At 44.9% G+C, this 18981-nt stretch overlaps 1 protein-coding gene and 1 long non-coding RNA gene across 2 annotated transcripts in view; one reads left to right on the top strand and one right to left on the bottom strand.

Annotated features, from left to right (window-relative positions):
- LOC148135905 (uncharacterized) overlaps window positions 1-18981 on the top strand; it is a 523182-nt gene that overhangs the window by 417666 nt on the left and 86535 nt on the right. The window lies entirely within an intron of this gene.
- LOC148135906 (uncharacterized) overlaps window positions 1-18981 on the bottom strand; it is a 42439-nt gene that overhangs the window by 5555 nt on the left and 17903 nt on the right. The window contains exon 2 of the long non-coding RNA XR_015754850.1: window positions 9499-9633. This is a non-coding gene — a long non-coding RNA (uncharacterized LOC148135906). The remainder of the gene's footprint in view (window positions 1-9498; window positions 9634-18981) is intronic.

Raw genomic sequence — 18981 nt, 5'->3', positions numbered from 1 at the left:
GTTTGTGATATACATAAATGATTTGGAGGAAGGTATCAGTTGCCTGATTAGCAAGTTTGCAGATAACAGTAAGGTTAGTGGAGTAGCAGGTAGTGATGGGGACAGTCAGAGAACACAGCAGTGTATTTGGATCGATTGGAGAGATGGGCAGAGAAATGGCAGATGGGGAGTTCAACCGAGGCAAATGCGAGGGGATGCATTTCGCAAGATCCAATTCAAAAGTGAACTATACAGAAATGGAAAAGTCCTGGGGAAAATTGATGTACAGAGAGACCTGGGTATTCAGGTCCATTGTTCCTTGAAGGTGACAACGCAGGTCAGTAAAGTGGTTAAGGCGGCATACAGCATGATTTCCTTCATTGGACGGGCTATAGAGTAAAAAAGTTGGCAGGTCATGTTACAGTTGTATTGGATTTTGGTTCGGCCACATTTGGAATGTTACATACAATACTGATCACCACATTACCAAAAGGATGTGGATGCTGTGGGGAGAGTGCAGAGGTTGTCTGGCATGGAAGGGGCTAGCTATAAAGAGAGGTTGAATATATTTTATTGGAAACACAAAGGTTGACTGGGAACCTGATTGATGTCTACAAACTCATGAGATGTGTAGACATGGTGGATAGCAAGAAGCTTTTTTCCTCAGTGTGTGGAATGCACTTATTGGGGGTCACAATCTCAAAGTGAGAGGGGAAAGATTTAGGACAGACATACGTGGAACGGTCTTTATGCAGCGGGTGATGGGGCCTGGAACGCGTTGCCAGCGGAGGTGGTAGAGGCAGGAACGATGACGTCATTTAAGATGTATCTAGGCAGATGCATGAATGGGCAGGAAGCAAAAGGATACAGATCCTTAGAAAATAGGCAGCAGGTTTAGACAGAGGATCTGGATCAGCACAGGCGTGGAGGGTCGAAGGGCCTGTTCCTGTGTAGGAATTTTCTTTGTTCTTTTCTTCTTTGAATGGTCTGCAGGTTAGTTTGACCTTAGAATAGGATAAAAGATTGGCACATTATCAAGGGCCGAAGGGCCTGTACTGTGCTGTACTGTTGTGTCCTAAATAGGGAGGGTCACAATGGCAGGAAAGTGTTTCGGGAGGCTGGAGAGGATGGGATCTGAGTGAATAGATACAATTAGGAAGGTTTGTTCGGAGTGCACAGGTAACAGAAACACCAATGATCTGATCTGGAACAGACGACCCAGGCTGGGAGGGCTGTGGGGACTGGGGTGGTTTCACAGGAAGGGAGGACCATAGAACCACGAGGGTGTTACAGAAATGTGGAGGGCTGTTGGGCCTGCAGGAGTTCATGGAGCTGTGGAGGTTGGGAGGGATGGAACAGTTTACACAGATATGGATGTTGGTAGGATGGAGTGGTTTACACAGACAGGAGTGTTTTAGGTGAATGGAGAAGTTTAGAGAGAAAGTGGGTTGTATAGACTGGAGGACCAAACAGAGATATGGAGGGTAGTCATGGATGATGTTTATAGATACAGGAAGGTTTAGGTTCTGCAGGTTAGTTAGATACAGAGGGTGTGGAGTCTGACAGATTTTCCAGAAGGGCAGTCATTTTGGTTGGAGACAGTTTCACAGATAAGGGAGCATTAGTAACCTCCTCCAGAATGGTCAAAGTGGGAAGGGTTGTAGGGGAGGGTGACGTTTACACAGATAGAGGTGTAAGTGCTGGAGAAGGTTATGGAGATGAGTAGTGGATGGAGCGACTGGAGGAGATTACATTAATAGTGGGGTCCTAGTGATGGGAGGATGTTACACAGATAGTCAGTCTGAGAGGAACTGAAAGCCATATGATTTGGGGTGGGATCTACAGGTTGGGAGTGCTGCAGGGACCTGAGAGGCCTTTTGGGTCTCCCCAGATTGATCATGTCTTTAGGACTGTCAGAGGTTACATAGATACGGAAACATTAAAGACGATGTTTGCCTTCCTCATTTTCCTGAACAGTGTGACGACACCTCTCATGGGCCAGGGATTCCTAAACCTGCTAGCTTTTCCCTTCACCCTAACAGGGACATACTGGATCCTTGAGATCACACGTTTAAAAGCCTCCCATTTGCCAGTCATTCCTTTTCATTCCAACAGACCGACCCAATCGATTTTAGTCATGATTTGGACGTGCCAGTGTTGAACCGGGGTGGGCAAAGTTAATAATCACACAACACGGGTTATAGTCCAGCAGGTTTATTTGCAAGCACTAGCTTTCGAAGCACTGCTTCTTCAACTGGTGGATGTGGAGCACAATCCTAAGGCACCAAATTTATAGAAACAGGAATGCAGTGTCATGGAATGAAATATTAAACAAGCTTAGATGAAGTCTTTTATCTTTTTACAATGACCACCAGAGCTTCTAAATCTAGCGCTTTCAAATATAAAGGGACCTCGACTATCCAAATATCAATCAACCCAATATCAGATTATTCAAAGGAGATCTTGAGGTCCCAATAGAAACATTACATCAAAGAGCCGTTTCAACCCTGATTGTGTTTTGTTTTTGTTTACACTGATTAAAACCGATCTCGGGTGACTGAATTGCTGCTGAGAACAATCCTGGACATCAAGCCCAGGGACCATCTCCAAATGACTGACCTCTCACCCTCTCCCCCTCTCCACACTTAGCCGAGAGTTAAATATAGGGATAAATCCTAACCCCCCCCCCCCCCTCCCCAGATATTCTCTCGAACATTGTCCTGTATAGGGCAGAGGTGAAACTTTTTGAGATGTTGCAGTAAAAGGTTGTGTGTGGCTGTCTGAGCGTGTGTGTGCATGTGCGCTATTTGGAGACTTATCCCCGCAAAGGCAGTAGATGTCCAGCTGCCCAGAAGGGGGAAGGGGATGATGGGGGCAGGGGGCCGGGGACACGGCCGTGGACATGGATTGGACAGTGGGTGTGGTAGGCGGAGGGCGGTGTTGGACGGGTTTGGGGACTGGCTGAGGTTGATGTCGACCGTGTTTAGGAAGTGGGGGCTAGCGGCCAGTGGAGGGTGATGTCCGACGGTTTTGGCGGCAGGGGCCGCTTTTCGTGGGTTTGGGACAGGTGGGGGGTGACATTGAGGGGCGGGTGGGGGCGGTGTTGGATGGGTTTGTAGGCGAGCGGGATGTGTTTTTGGGGTTTGGCAAGGTGTGGGGGCTTGCTCATGGCTTGCTGCTGCCTAGTAACCTGAACAGAGAGCAGACTGGACTGAAAACTCCGAGCCCCAGAGGAAAGGCATTGAATCGATTAACTGAACACTCAATTATCCGAACGAAATAGTGCCCGCCCATCTCGTTCAGATAATCGAGGTTCCTCTGTAAACCATCTTGACTATAGCCTGGTGTTGTGTGATTGTTACCTTCACCCAATCATACCCTGCTTGATCCTGCTGAATGGCTCCAATATTGGCCCAGTTCCAGTTTAATACCTAAATCTGTCAACCCGTCTGATCTTTTTCAATAACTCTGTTAAAACAAAGACAGTTGTGGTCACTGGACGCAATGTGCTCTCCGACTGATACTTCAGTCACTTGTCTGACCTCGTTTTCTGAGGAGAGATCCAGTGTTGCACCCGCCTGAGTAGCGTAGAGCCGTCTACGTCTTGGTTTCAGAAACTTTTTTGGACACATTATACAAATTCTACTCAGTACAGGCCTTTTACACTCTGGGTGACCCAGTCAATCCAGGGGAAGTTAAAATCTCCATCTAATGCTATTCTATTATTTTTATAGATACCTGCAAACTCACGACACATTTTCTCCTCTAGTACCCACTGGCCATTTGAGGGTCCAGAACACCATCCCTGCAGACAGACCATCCCCTTTTTGTTTCTAACTTTTAAATATATGGCCTCATTTGATGGTCTCTAAGCACTGTTGTTATGTCCTTCCTAATCAAAGGGGCAGCTCCCTCCTCACTTACTTGTCATTCTGTCACGCCTGTAGCTTCTGTATCCTGGAACAGTGAGCTGCCAGTCCTGCCCTCTCTCAGCCATGTTTCTGTTACAGCTATAATATCCCAGTTCCCAGAGCTAATCCATGCTCTGAGCTCATCTGCCTTACTAGTCAGGTCTAGTATGTTGAAACAAATGCCCTTTAAACTAGCAGTCTTTACCCTCCCTCGACTATGCCCCTGGCTATCCTTGATCTTGATGGCTGATGTACTTTCCTCTGAATTTTCGATGGTCCCTCTCTTACTCAGAGTCACAACTCCCTGCCAAACTAGTTTAGATCCTCCTGGGTAACTCGAGAAAATTTCCTCCCTGGGATATTAGTGCCCCTCTGCTTCAAGTACAAACCATCCCCTTTGTACAGGTCACCTCTACCCCAGAAGAGATCTCAATGGCCCAAGAACTGAAAACCCTGCCCGCTTCACCAGCTTCTCAGCCACATATCCATCCGGCTTATCTTTCTATTTCTATCCTCACTGGCACGTGGCACTGGGAGTAATCTGGAGATCATTAATATCAATATCCTCCCTTTTTAACTTCTCCCCTAACTCCCTGTACTCATTTCACAGGACCCCATCCCTTTGTCTACCTCTGTCATATGGGCCGATGTGCACAATGACCTCTGGCTGTTCACCCTCCCCCTTCAGAATATTCAGTAACTGCTCAGAGACATCCTTGACCCTGGCATCCGGGAGGCAGCACATCATCCTGGGGTCTCCTCTGCAGCCAAACAGTCTCCTGTCTGTCCCCCTCACATCTGAGTCTCCTATCAGTATTGCGATCATTAGAGAGGATCTGGCAAACAGAGACAGGGAGGAACTCCCTGCAGTTGGGTCCATGTTAGGAACGTGGAGTATTTTAAAGTGATGCAGTGAGAACGTAGGGTCAGTGTGCTCCTTGAAGAGTGAACAGTAAAGGCAGCAAGTCCAGGGAATACTGATCAAGTGATATCGCGAGTTTGATAAAGAAAATACAGCGCAATAAAATCAGGTGAAGCCCTTCACAAGTATAGAGAGTGCAAGGGGATTGTGGAAAATGAGGGACAAACAATGGTCATTAAATATATTTGGCAGATATGATTGCGGAAAAGCCGCAAGTATTTTATCAGAATCGTGAGAGTAAGAGGATTCCCAGCGAAAGAGGGAGGCCTGTGAGAAACCAAAGGGATAATCTGTGCATGGAGCCAGAGGAAGCAGGTGAGGTATTCAATGAATACTACCCATCTCTATTCACACAGGACAAAAACATTGCAGCCAGGGATTTCAGTCAGGATGGTGAGGTTCCAGAATATGTTAAGATCAATAAGGAGGAGGTATTAAATATTTTCACAGGCATAAAGGTGGAGAAATCCCCAGTACCCAATGAAATGTATCACAGACTCTTATGGGAGGAAATGGAGGAGATTGCTAGGGCCCTGGTGGATATATTTAATACTTTGCTGGCCACGGGTGAAGTGCTTAATAACTGGAGGATCACTAATGTGGTTCCTTTATTCAAGAAGGGTAGCAGGGAAAGGCCAGGAAATTCAGAGCAGGTAGTCTGACAGCAGTGAGAGGGTAATTGGGAACAATGCTAAGGGACAGGTTGAATCAATAACTGGAAAGGCAGGGATCGATTAGTGATACTCAGCACGGATTTGGAAGAGGAAGATAATGTTTGATGAAATTAGCTGAAATTTCTTTGAGATTACGATTGAAGATATTGATGAGGGCAGTGCAGATGATGTGGGTTCCATGGAATTCATTCAGGCCTTTGACAAGGGTCCACGTGGAAGCCTCATCCAAATGGGAAGAGCCCATGGGATCCAAGGCAAGTTGGCAAATTGGATCCAAAATTGTTGTGTGGGTTGGTTTTGTGATTGAAAGCCTTTGCCCAGCGGGTGTATCACAGGGATCTGTGCAGGAACCATTGCTGTTCCTTAGGGGCATTAGTCACTTGGATGTGAACGCAGAAGGAATCATTAGTAGGTTTGTAGATGACATGAAAGGTGAGGATGTTGTCCAGTGAGGGGGGTGGTCTCAGGCTGCAGTCTGAAAGTTGAGGCTGGGACAGAATTTCAAGAGAATCATTTCAATCAACAAGCCTGGCAAGAGCACAGTAGGCAATGAGGGGAAACACATCAATTAAGCTGCATTTACTTTAATGTAAAGGGCCTAACAGGTTATACAGATGAACGCACGGCACGGATGGGAGCATGGGATAGGGATATCACAGGAATTACAGAAACACAGCTGAGGGAGGGGCAGGACAGGCAGCTCAATGTTCCCGGGACAGATGCTACAGGAAGGATAGAAGGAGAGGCAAGAGAGGAGGGGGATTGGTGTTTTTGATCAGTGAAAACATCACTGCAGCGCTTAGAGAGCATATTCCTGGGGATCGCCCAGTGAAACTGTAATAGCAGAACTTAGAAATACAGCTGGATGATCAGTTTGATATGACGGTACTGCAGGCCTGCAGTAGTCAGCGGGAAATTGAGCAGCAAATACGTCGGAGATCTCAAATATCTGTAAGAATGATAGAATTGTAATGGTCGGGGATTTAACTTTCCAAACCTAGACTGAGACTGCCATAATGTTCGCAGCTTGGATGGGAGGGATTTGTTCAGTGTGTTCAAGAAAACTTTCTCAGTCAGTGTGTAAGTGGTCCGACTGGAGAACGGAATGAAACAACACCTCCCCTCGGAAACAAGGTGGAGAAAGGGGCTGAAGTGTCTGTGGGGCAGCACTTTAACAAAGTCGCCACAATTCTATTAGTTTGAAAATAGCGATGGAAAAGGACAGGCCTGGTCCACAAGTTAAAGATCAACACTGGCCTTGCCCCAGTCCAGAAGGTATTCGGCAAGACTGTCCAAAAGTTGATTCATGGAGGCTATTTGAAATTAAAGGGATGTCAGGCAAGTGGGATTCTTTCAAAAGAGAGACAAATTAAGATTTCAGGGCCAGCATATTCCTGTTAGTGTGAAGGACAATGCTGACACGTGGGAAATGCTGGATGACTGGGGATATTGAGGCTCTGGTCAAGACAAAAGGGGACACATGTCCTATATAGCCAGCTGGATTAAGTCAATCCCTTGAAGAACATTGTGGGTGTGGTAATATCCTTAAGAGGGAAACCATGAGGGCCTAAAGGGGAACTGACAGAGCTTTGGCAGAGAAGGTTCAGGAAAATCCAGAGAGATTCTACAAGTATATTAACAACAGAAGATTAACTCGGGACAGGATGTGACCCCTTAAAGATCAATGAAGCCATTCGAGTGTGAACCCACAGGAAATGAGTGAGGTCAGAAACAAGAAATTCACGTCAGAATTTACTGTGGAAAAAAAACGCTGGGGAAGCAGGGAAATAAACAATGATATTTTCAAAAGAGCCCACATTGGAGAACAGGAGATGCTGAAGGTTTTCAAACACATTAAAATTATTCAACTCCCTGGGAACTAAACAAGTATATCCTAGGACATTGGGGTAAGTTAGGGAAGATACTTACAATGATATTTCTATCACTGACAGCCACGGGTGGTGAGGTGGAAGTCTGGAGGGTGGCTAATGTTGTGCCAGTATTTAGGATAGGCTGTGAGGGAAAGCCAGGGGCCTAAACACCAATTAGCTTGATGTCAGTCGTGCGAATGTTGTTGGAGGCGGACACAAACGGACACAAAATGAGCTTGACAGTAAGAAACAGAGGGTAGTGGGAGAGGGTTGTTGTGCAGACTGGGGGCCTCTGACCAGCGGTGTGCCATAAGGATCGGTGCAGGATCCACACATGTGCATTATTGACATAAACGAGAATATATGAATTATTGTTTGTAAATTTGTGGATAGTAAAATACATGTTATAGTTGGCAGCGAATACAGTTATCAAAGGTGATCTTAATCAACTGAGCCAGTGGGTCAAGAAATGAAAGTTGGGAGTTGAATTCAGGTGTTGGGTGTTGTTAAGATAAACCAGGGAGGCTAACGCAGTTAATGGTTGGGCTCTGGACAGTGTTGTCTAGCAGAGAAAGACCAAGGGGTGCACTTACATTGTTCCTTGGAAGTGGCATCACAGGTGGACAGGGCGGGGAAAGCAGATTCGGCACACTAGCCCTCATGGGTCAGAGCATTGAGTAAATGGGTTGATACAGCATGATACGGCTGTACAAGACATTGCTGGGTCTCCAGTTGGTGTACTGTGTATAATTCTGATCATCCTGCCTCAGGAAACTGCAAATGGAGCAAAGATTGACGAAGATGTTACTGATACTGGAGGGTTTGACAGAAACAGAGAGGCTGGATAAGCTGGAAAGCAACACGGGGGAATGAGATAGAGTTGGCAGATAAGGTTAAGGAGAATCCAAAGAGATTCTACAGCACACAAGTACAAAAAGACTACTAGAGAGACAATAGAGCCCCTCAAAGATCAATAAGGCCATCCATGCATGGAACCACAGGAAATGGGTGCGACCCAAAATGAATATTTCATGTTGGAGCGTACTGTGTACAAAGACTAGGAAACAAAAGGAAAGAAACAGTGATGTTTTGAAAATAGTCCCCATTACAGAAGAGGTTGTGCTGGAGGTCTTAGAATACAAAGGTATAGAAAGTCCTAGGTCCTGAACAAGTGTATCCCAGAACATTGTGGCAAAGTCGCAGTGGGGACCGTGGCAGAGATATTTGTATCGTTATCCTTCATATTTCCATTAGGTGTAGGTGGCTGAGGGGTGATCTTATAAAGGTTTATAAACCATGAGGGGTACAGGTAAGGTGAATAGTAAAGGTCTCTACCCCAGGGTAGGGGAGTCCATAACTGGAGGGCAGAAATATGAGGTGGGAGAGGGAAGACTTAAAAGGGATCAGAGGAGAACATTTTTCACAGAGAGCATGGTGCACAAATTGAATGAGCTGCCGGGGGAAGTGATGGAGAGAAGCACAATGACAACATGGAAAAGACATTTGGGTGGATACATGGAGAGGAGAAGGTTTGAAGGGATACGGGCCAATTGCAGGGAAACGCGACTCGTTCAGGAACCGTGTTCAGCATCGACTAGTTGGATCAAAGCAAAGGTTCTGTTTCCGTGCTGCATGAGTCTGTCATTGGGGGAGGAGACTACCGAGATAAGGCATGCTGGAGACACTGAAGCATTTTCCAGAGATAGGGATGGTAGGCTGGAATGCAGTACATTTCAAACATGTGGAGGGACTATAGGGAAGGGAGAAGGTTACAGGGTCAGGAACTGTTATAGGAGTTAAAAATTATGGAAGACACCGGTCCATGCGACATGCCAAAGATACAGTGTTGGAGAGGGGAATATGGAAGAGAGATCCCAGGCAGCATTCCCACCCTCTGTTGGGAAGTCTGCTTTCCCCTCTGTTGTACTAATGCTCACTCAGACTGCACAGGCCCGGATCGATAACTGTGACACTCCCGATACTGTCTCAGTACATCAAAACTTACAGCAGGGGTGGTGATTGAGCCTGAGGTTTGTCTGTACTCTGCTCCCCCTCCAACACTGTATCTATGTCATGTCTTGTTAGCCGATGCTTGGAGCCCTCTCATTGCTCTCTGCTCTGTACACTGTGAGTGATCTTACCTCACTGCAGGATTTATTGAAGACTCCAGATCTCCCTGCCCTTGGTCTCTCTGGCTGACCAACCATCTTCAATGTGGTGATGGACGAGACACCCAGCAACTGTGAAATCTATTGAGTCAGGACTTTCCTGAGCACCTACAGGAGACAGAAAAATACACAGAATGGGAATTTATACTGATGTAGTGAGAATTACATATGGAGAATGGTCCTGAATAAAACAGAGATCTGGAAAATCCCAGACTCCATCCCCGGCCTGTGCTGCTGCGTCTCCCTGGAGTGGAGAATTCTGTTGACTCAGGATCTGGAGTAACTATAAGAGCGAGGTGCATTGAGAGAGGCAGCAATTAGATCCACATAGTGAGGGATACCACATGGAGAGAGATACTGTATGATATCACCAGAGTGCTGGAAGGTATCAGGCTCATACAATCATATCAGAAGGCCTCAGAATCAATCCATTGTGTGGGAAGAAGGGATTCTGCTTCATGATGGCATAACTGTTCAGGAAGGAGCAACCAGTGAGCAGGCGAAGTGATGGCCTAGTGGTATTATTGCTAGAGCATGTATCCAAAACTTCAGCTAATGTTCGAGGGGACATGTTTGAATCCCACAATCAGAAATGGGGGAATTTGAAAACAACACTTTTAAAGATAATAATTAACAATCCATAAATAAATATGAGACAATTGCTAATGTACAAAAATACAAACACTTGTCATTTCGAGAAGGACATCTGCCTATCCTCACGTGGTCTGCACACAATACCCACAGCAAAGTGTTTGTCTATCAATGACGCTCTGAAATGGCCGAGCAAGTTACTCAGTTCAAGGGCAGCTAGGGCTGGGCAAGAAAGGCAGGTCAGACTGAGATACCAACATCCTATGAGCTAATAAAATCAATCCCGTTGCACTGGGCCCCACTGGAACCATGGTGGGACCAGTGTCCTGGCCAATCATGTCGGTAGGTTTATGGACAGGGCTGTAAACTAACAGAGAGGATGCAGAGACAGGATTCAGGTGAAAGGAGCTTTCCAAATCCAAATAGAAAAGGGAAGCATTGGAACAGCATGGGGATGTGCCTGAAGACAAGCAGAAAGGAACAGGATGGGAAAAAGTTTAGTTAAAACCGTACATCAGTGAATCATTTATGACAGGAAATTGTGGGAAAGAGTAAATTATGTTTTGTTTGGAATGGACAAAGTCTCTGCAATAAGGTAGATGGACTTGTGACACAGAGATAAAAGAGAATTAGACAGCAGTGAGACATGGTTCCAGAAAGAACAAAAGATGGAACATAAATATTCAACGTTTCACAACCTTGTGGAAATTCAGGAAAAATGGGTAACGCTAACAATAATGGATAATAAAGGTATTACACAAAAAGCATTTGGCATCAGATCATGAAGTAGAGTCAGTCTGAATGTAAATTCTGGCTACTACTTGCCAAGGACACAAGCAGCAGAACAGTTTCAGCCACCGAACAGCATTTCATTGCTCATCACTGCGATGAATAGGAATCAACTGGAATTTTTAATAAAAGCATTGTGATAATTTTGGGAAGCTTCAATATTCCCAAAATCTGGGACATTCACACTGACAAGAGCGATATTGGAAGAGGAGTTCAGAGAATTTTTTTTTCAGTGTTTCTTTGAATAACACATTGTGCAACTGGCTAGGGATGTAACTATCTCAGAGCGACCGTTGTGTGATGAAACTTAGTGAATGAGTAATGTCACCTGGAGAGATCCCCTGGGAAATTGTGAGAAAATGCAGTTCAAAGAAATATGAAGTTTTAAAGTGAATACAGAAAGGACAAGCTACAACTAGAAATAAAAATAGCCAATTACATGATTTTGAGAGGAGAACTGATCAAAAAAAACAAACAGGCGAAACAGACTGAAACGTGTGTCTGTAAATGAACAGTGGAAAACATTTGAAGGAACAGTGCAAATCATTCAAATAAAGGACATTCCATTGAAACAGACATAACTTCAACAAGAAATCCCCACTGGTCCCTTACTCAGGACAAAACGGTTCATACTAGATTATGAGGCTGAGAAGATCACCAAAAAAGTACTTAAAATCCTGAAATTAGAGAGTGTTTTAGGAATAAGTTTTAAAGGGTCTGCTACCAGGGGGAGGGCATTGGGAAGGGGTAATATTGTCAGGACATATTGAAGCGATAGGAACAGGAAGAATGGAAGGTGATGGAGCTGGTGAGAGTGTTACAGAGAATGGTCACGGCCTGAACGATGTTACAAAGCCAGTATGGATTGCTGCAGCTGGATGGGATTTCAGAGGTAGGGAGGGACACATGTATTTTTATTTTTTCATTCATGGGATGAGACTGCCACTGATTGGACCATCAATCTTTTTCCCCCCACTGCTAATTGCCCAGATGGTAGCTCAGAGTCAGCCAAATTGTTGTGGGTCTGGAGTCACGTGTAGGCCAGACCAGGTTAGAGTGTCAGATGTCCTTCCCTAAAGGAGGTAAGTGAACTAGATGAGTTCATCCTGCTGATCAACAATGGTTTCATGGTGGTCTCACCAATGTCTTGTACAGATACACCATGACACCATTGGTCACCTCTCAATGCTCTGACCAATGAAGGTAACATCCAAACGCCTGCTTCACCAGTCTGTCTACCTGTGACACCACTTTCAAGGAATTGTGTACCTGCATCCCTGGGTCACTGATGGACAACACTACCCAGGGTCCAAACATTAACTATATACGCCCCACCCTGGTTTGTTTCATCAAAATTGCACACTGCACAGTTTTCTAATTAAACTCCATCTGCTATTCTTCAGTCCACTATCCCAGTGTACTGTCCATCCTGTTGTTTCATAGATAATCTTCATCACTGTCCAGTTTACCACCAATTTCAGTGTCAGCCAAAAAGCTTACTTATCACAAAACCAATATTCCCATCCAAACCATGTATCCAAATAACAAACAACAGTGGGCCCACTACACCGCTGGTCACATGCCTCCAGTCAGAAAAACAAAATGTCTCCCATCATCCTCTGTCTCCTACCATCAAGCCAAGTTTGTATCCAGTTGACTAGCTCCTCCTGAATGCCATATCCTTTTACATTGATATGAGCTTATTACCCAGTTTACCATACAGACACAGAACACAGAACAGTATAGCACAAGACCCTTCGGCCATGATGCCATGCCAACCTTTTATCCGACTGTATGATCAAACTAACCGACGTACCCTTCATTCTATTATCATCCATGTGCCTATCCAGAAGTATATTAAATGTCCCGAATGCAGCTAATTTTACTGCCACCACTGGCAGTGCATTCCACTCACCTACCACTCTATATGTAACGAACCTACATCTGAAATCTCCCCTTCACCATCCGTGAATCACCTGAAAATTATACCCCCTTGTAATAGCTATTTTTGTCAGGGTGAAAAATGTCTCTCACTATTCACTCTCTCTGTGCCTCTCGTCATCTTGTTCACCACTACCAGGTCACCACTCACCCTTCTTCACTCCAATGAGAAAAGCCTAAGCTTGTTCAAGCTTTCTTCATAAGACATGCTCTCCAGTACGGGAAGCATCCTTGTAAATCTCCTCTTTACCCACTCTAAAGCTTCCACATCTATCCTGTAATGAGGGAACCTGAACTGAACACAATATTCCAAGTGGGGTCTAACCAGAGCTCTGTACAGCTGCAGCATAACCTAACGGCTTTAAAACTCAATCCCCAAACTAATGAAATCCCACACAATATATTCCTTCTTAACAAGCCTATTAGCTTGTGTGGCAACTTTGAGGGATCTATGGACTTGGAACCCAATATCCCTCTTTTCCTCCACACTGTCAAGGATCCTACCTTTAACCCTGCATTCTGCATTCAAATTCAGTCTTCCAAAATGACTGACTTCATACTTTTGCAGATTCAACTACATCTGCCACTTCTCAGCCCAGCTCTGCATCCTGTCATTGCCCCATTGCAACCTACATTAGCCACTCCACCAACCTTCGTGGCATTGCCAAACTTACTAACCCATTCTTCCACTCACATCCAAGTCATTTATAAAACCACAAAGAGCAGAGGTCCTGTAACCTCTCCCTGCAGAAAGCCACTGGTCGCTGAGCTCCAGGATGAATGCTTTCTATTCATCATCACCCTCGATCTTCTTTGGGCCAGGAATTCTGTATCCAGACAGACAGGTTTCCCTGTTTCCCATATCTCCGTACTTTCTGAATGAGCCATAAAGGTGTTTTGTCACATCGTCAAAGGACTCAATAAGATTTGTAAGGCATGACCTGCCCCTTACAAAGCCATGCTGACCATCTCTAATCAAACTATCATTTTCCAATGAATTATAAATCCTGTCTCGGAGTCCTCTCCAATAATCTGCATACCACAGACATAAGATTGACAGGTCTGAAATTCCAAGCGTTATCGGCATTCCCTTTACTGGACAAGGGAATAACACTTGCCGCCCTGCAACCATCTGGTACAACTCCAGTGGACAGTGAGGGCGCAAAGGTCATTGCCAAGTGCACAGCAATCTCTTCCCTCACTTCGTGTAGTAACTTTGGGCACATCCCGTCTGGTCCAATAGACTTTTCTATCCTTATGTTTGACACAATACTCTGCACACCCTCATTTTAACATCAACCTGTTCACATATATCAGCCTGTTTCACGCTATCCTCACAAATGACAAGGTCCCTATCAGTAGTGAATACTAAAGCACAGTATGCATAAAGGACTTCCCCTACCTCCTGTAACTCCAGGCACAAGTTCCCTCCACTATCCCTGATCGACCCTACCCCCACTCTGACCATCCTCTTGTTCCTCCCATAAGTGGAGAATGCCTTACGGTTTTCCTTAATCCTTCCCAACAAAACTTTTTCATGCCCCCTTCAATCTGTCCTAAGTCCATTCTTCATTTCGTTACTGGTACCTTCAGAGAATCCCTACAGTGTGGAAATGGGCCATTTAGTCCCACAACTCCATAACCCTCCAAAATGTACCCCAACCAGAACCATCCCCCAACCTAATTCTCTCCATTTGCCCCGACTTATGCACCAAACCTACACATCCGTGAACACTATGGGCAATTTAGCATGGCTGAGTCACCTGAAATGCACATCCTTGGGCGGTGGAGGAAACCGGAGTACCTGGAGGAAACCAATGCTGACACGGGGAGAACGTGCAAACTCCACACAGACAGTCACCTGAGGCTGGAATCGAAATGGAGTGCGTGGTGCTATGAGGGAGCAATATTAACCACTGGGCCATCGTGCTATTCCATGTTACCCTGTAGAAACCTATCTGATCCTTGCTTCCTCAAACTTAAATAAGCTTCCTTCTTCCTCTTGACTAGATGTTCTACATCCCTTTCAACCTTGTTAAATGATTCGCTAAAGTCCACGTGGACAATGTTCACTGCTCTGCCTTCATCGATCTCTTGGCCACCTGCTTGAAGAGTCAATCCGGTTTGTGAAACACGGTTTCCCACTCACAAAGCCATGCTGACTATCTCTAATCAGCCCTTGCCTTTCCAAATACACATAGCTCCTTTCTCTCAGAATCTCCTCCAACAACTTCCCCACCACTGGGCTCACTGGGCTGTAATTTCCTGGCTTTTCCCTGCAGCCCTTATGTGATGTAACAGCATAATGTTCCCTCCAATCTTCCGACACCTCACTGCATCTGTTGATAATATAAATATCTCTGTAAGGGACACTGCAACCTCTTCCCTAGCTTCCCACAATATTCTAGGATAAACCTAATGAGCTACTGAGGATTGATCTACTTTTATTTGTTTTCAGATTCCAGCACTTTCTCTTCTCTGGTGAGGATTCTTTCCACAACATCACTATTTATTTCCCCAAGTTCCTGAGCTTCCATGTCTTTCGCCACGGTAAATACTGACAGGACTATTTTGTCTAATATCTCACCCATCTCCTCGGGTTCCACACATAGGCGACCTTACTGATCTTTAAGGGGCCCTATTCTCTACCAAGTTACTCTTTAGCCCTTATTGAAACTTGCGTAAAGGCTTCTGATAATTCAAATACACCATATCCCCTATATCACTCCGCCCCTTCTACACCCTTTCAAACCTGCCATTTATATTCACACCAACAAATTAAATCCAACAGGCTCAAAAACAAATTCTCTTTTATCAAATGTGTTTCCAAGTGGCCAGTTATTGCATATTTACATATCCTTTCTAACAATGTCAATATGCTCCCGACTTACTATCAGGCTAACACTATTTGGTTTCAGACTGACAGCAGAAAGGGCTGAGGGAGTTCTTGTTTATCAATCTGAAAAAGGTAGCCCACAGGTTCAGCAGGTAATAGAGAAGGCAAATGAAACGCTGACATTTATTACAGACGTAATGGAGTCTAAACATAGGCAGGTCAAGCTAAGACTATGCAAGGTACAAGTCAGACCACACCTCGAATATTATGAACAGTGTGAGTGCCCGAAGGAAAGATATTGTCGCATTGGACGCAGTCCGGAGAAGGGTCACTCGGCTGATCTTGGGAATGGAGGGATTTTCTAACGAGCAGAGGTGGAGTAGGTTGAGGTTGAACCCATTGAAGTTTAGATAATGAGAGAGAAATGGAATGAACCATCCAAGATTCTGAGGGGATCTGATCGGGCAGAGGCTGCGAAGTTAGAAAATAGAACAGCAGAGCACAACAACAGGCCCTTCGGCCCACCACATCTATGCTGTCCATGATGCTATTCTAACTTATACCATCTGCTTGCACATGGGTCCATAACCCTCTATTCTCTGCCCGTTCATGTCTAAATGCCACTTCAAAACTTTACTCACATTTCTGGTTCTATGACCTTGCTTGGCAACTTCCACTCTCTGTAAAAAAAAATTGCCTCACAAATCTCATTTAAACTTTCTCTTTCTCACCTTAAATCTCTGCGCTCTAGTATTTGAAAGTTACACATTGGAAAAGAGATTCTGACTATCCACATTATCTATCCGTGTCCTAATGTTATATCCCTGTACCTGGTCACCTGTCAGCCTCTGATACTCTCACAAAGCAATCCAACTTTGTTTAATTTCCTCTTAACACCTAAGACACCCTTAAAAACATAACAGGTAACGTGCTGATAAACCACTTTTGTACCTGTCCAAAGACTCCACATCCTTCCTGTTTTGTGGAGATGAGAACTGCGCACAGTACTCCAAATGTGACCAAACAAACATTTGATACAATTACAGCATCAAATGCAAACCACTTTACCCAACGTTGTGACCGATGAAGGCTAGTGCTCCATTTGCTTTCCTTCCCATCTGAAACACTTCTGTTGCCATTTTCTGGGAGTTACTGACTTGCACCAAGATCCTTCTGTATATCAATATCCCTCAGTATGCTAACTTTCTTCTTGAATTTGACATCAGCTCACACTTGTCCAGATTAAATTCAATTTGCTATTTCTGTCTACCTCTCCAACTGTTCTGTAAGCTCCTGCAGATTTTAATGAATCAGGGAAACAATGGTTTTGTGGAAAAGGCAGGAAAATAGAGTTGAACAGTATCAGATCAGCCATGATCTGATTGAAGGACAGAGCATACCCAATTGGCCAAATGGCCTCATTCCCCTCCTACATCTCATGGTCTGAGCACAAACCCAATATGTCCTGCATAATATTATAGGTCTCTGCTCACAAAACTCCTTTATAATGGGATTATTGGATATTTATTAGTACACAGCATTTGATCTACAAATATGATATGATGTTATAGAAAACCATCTCGCATACAATCCAGGATTCTATCCATTACAGCACTGATACTCATTGCTGTATCAGTCGGCATGGAGACCACTGTCACACACAGTTACTGTACTGCCCTTGCCATAAGTACATTCAGTGTCCTGACTGTAACCATATTGACATTCCCATCACTGGTTGGTGCCTACAAAAGAATTCCTGCTAACGGTTGCTGCTGCCTGTTTATTCTCAGCTCCACTTTTCATATTCAGATCCACTTGACTGTCTCATTAATGCATTAACCTCATCATTCCTTCACAACTTGTTGGCTTTTTACCTAGTCTGCCGATTGGGACTAGATTGGGTTGGAATATCTGCTCAGCATGGATGGGTTGGATCGAAAGGTCGGTTTCCATGCTGTACATCTCTCTGACTCTATGGCTCTATCCCAACAAGCCTTCAGCATTCACCTCCCAGCGGAAGTCATTCTGCAGCTAAATCTCCGAAATGACAGTTCCATCATATCTGTTCACTGTCATTCCATCTGCCTTATGGCGAATACAGGGAGTCATTCCTCAGTAGTGGGGAGGTTGAACAGATGGGTACAGGTTACAGAGATAGGGTGGCTTACAGGGACTCAAGGATGTTAGAGTTAAACAGAGTTACATCTGTTCAAGAATGTCAGCGGGACAAAGGGGTTTGGGGATAGGAGGAATTTACAGAGATCGAGGGAGCTAGATTAGATTCTGGAGATAGGGATAGGGATGGAGAAAGGAAGAGGTAGGCAGGCTGAGAGGCACAGACAGGGAGCTGTTTCATCTAGGAGAGTATTGTGTATATTAACAGAGATATGGAAGGTTGTCATGACTGAAGATGTTTACAAATATAAGGCGGTTTCTAGGCTCTGGAGGCTACATAGATAGGAAGGCAATGGAGAATGCCAGGTTACTGGGTTGGAGACAGTTACACAAATGGGGAGGGTTGCACAAACTGAAAGAGGTTCCGGTGGTCGCGAGGGGTATGGTGTCGGGAATGAGGGTGAAATTTAACAAGATAAAGATCAAAGAATTGGAGAAGGATAAGCATATTACAATTTTTTCACAGCTAAGGAAGTGTTGTAGGAACTGGAGAAGATTACCTAGGTAGGGACCGATGGAGAGGTTAAAGACAAATACAGTGACATGGAGGGTGGTATTGGTGGGAGGAGCTTACAGGGATAGACAGGACTGTCAGGGTTTACAGACATGAAGGAATTTAGTATCTACTCCAGAAGTATAGGAATTAGGGTGTTAGGGATTGGAGAACCTGACAGAGACAGAGAGAGAGAGAATGGTGTGGAGATTCCAAACAGAGGACACATTATTGGGACTGGAGAATATTACAGAGATCACTTACACAGCATGGGCCAGGATTGATGCTTGCGATCCCCTGTGCTGTCGCATTGAGGACCATTTCAGCAGAGGGGAAAGCAGGACCCTCACAAGATGGTGGGAATGAAACCTAGAATGTTGCTGTTCCTTGCCCAGCTCTGTATCCATGTCCTGTCTTCCAGGTCTGAATATAGAAGTCTACTACCTCCACCCTGTACTGTTTACTGTGAGTGATCTTACCGGCTGCAGGATTTACTGAAGGCTCCAGATCTCCCTCTCCATCTCTCTCTGGCTAACCAACCAGCTTCAATGAGGCGATGGATGAGACAGGAGTTAGGAACATCTGGATTACTTGCATGGGACAGAAATAGACAGAATGGGAAATTAGACTG

The sequence above is a fragment of the Chiloscyllium plagiosum genome, unplaced genomic scaffold (assembly GCF_037043375.1).
Source record: "Chiloscyllium plagiosum isolate Xiang-an unplaced genomic scaffold, Cpla_swu_hap1 HiC_scaffold_48, whole genome shotgun sequence".
NCBI lineage: Eukaryota > Metazoa > Chordata > Chondrichthyes > Orectolobiformes > Hemiscylliidae > Chiloscyllium > Chiloscyllium plagiosum.
Note: the sequence above shows the minus strand (reverse complement) of the source record. Positions and strands in the feature narration are given on the sequence as shown.